At 29.2% G+C, this 1,167-nt stretch overlaps 1 protein-coding gene across 1 annotated transcript in view; it reads left to right on the top strand.

Moving 5' to 3' along the window:
* LOC107569536 (uncharacterized) overlaps nucleotides 1–1,167 on the top strand; it is a 5,716-nt gene that overhangs the window by 3,521 nt on the left and 1,028 nt on the right. The gene's annotated exons all lie outside the window — the stretch shown is intronic.

Below are 1,167 nucleotides of genomic sequence, written 5' to 3'. Positions count from 1 at the left end.
GCATTAACTAATGTTAACAAGCACAACTTTTAATTTTAATAATGCATGAAATGTTGAAATTAACATTAACTAAGATTAATAAATGCTGTAGAGGTATTGTTCATGTTAACTAAAGTAGTTAACTAATGTTAACTTATTAACCTTATTGTAAAGTGTTACCAATAATAATAATAATAATAATAATAACTTTAAAAAAAAAACTTTCTCACTAATTGTATAGTCATGTTCTTGAGAATGTGATCAAAATAACTCCGTCTGTTGTGTTCTGGGTTATTACAGGCCCAGCTTTTGTCTTTCTAATGTCTCAAGTCTGATCATTGCTGAAGTCAGAGAAAATGAAACTTGTAGTTTTGTTTAAACAGTCTATCTTGCCACTCCCCATCCCCTCTTTCTTTCACTTCCTTTTATTCTATTTTTTCTTTTCTATGTGATATTATTAAGATTATAATCATTATTACTATTGGTTTTTTTTCTTTTCTTTTCTTCCTCTCTTAAAGATTCCTTGTCATTTAACCACTGGTACTTTTTGTATAAGTGTGATTATAGCAGCAGTGACAGTAAACAACAATAATCATTTAAACATTGTACTTAATATACATTTACATATAAAATATCCTGTTTTTCTTCTACATTCTACATCATTGTTTTGTGTGTGTGCTTTCTGTATCATGTCTTAATAAAAAAAAAATCTAAAAAAATGTAAGTAAAAGGAAATAAAATAAAGCATTCATAAATAAACAATTTATGCATGACTCTCTTATGCAGAACACAGAGAGATAATCTATTGCTTTCATCTTATGGACAAAAAGCACACAAAATATCATCTTTTGTGTTCTACAGAAGAAAGTAAGTCAAACAGGTTTGGAATGATGTGAGAATGAGCAAATGATGACAGAATTTTCATTTTGGGGAAAAACTATCCCTTTATGAATGTTGGTTTAAGCAGACTTATACATTCCTTATTAAAATATTAGCTTAAGTTTCTGTTTCTAGTAACGTCTTGTTTCAATTTCCTTTTTTCATAAAGACCCACCCCTTTGACAAGCTATAAAATGAGCACTGAAACAGACACGTCATTTCATTCACCTCCTGATCAAAGATGGATCTACAGATCTCAGTTTTTCTTCTGTTCGTTCTTTTCACTGCAGGTACAAAGACAAATAGTGT

The sequence above is a fragment of the Sinocyclocheilus grahami genome, unplaced genomic scaffold, assembly GCF_001515645.1.
Source record: "Sinocyclocheilus grahami isolate Dianchi unplaced genomic scaffold, SAMN03320097.WGS_v1.1 scaffold1355.1, whole genome shotgun sequence".
Lineage (NCBI taxonomy): Eukaryota > Metazoa > Chordata > Actinopteri > Cypriniformes > Cyprinidae > Sinocyclocheilus > Sinocyclocheilus grahami.
Note: the sequence above shows the minus strand (reverse complement) of the source record. Positions and strands in the feature narration are given on the sequence as shown.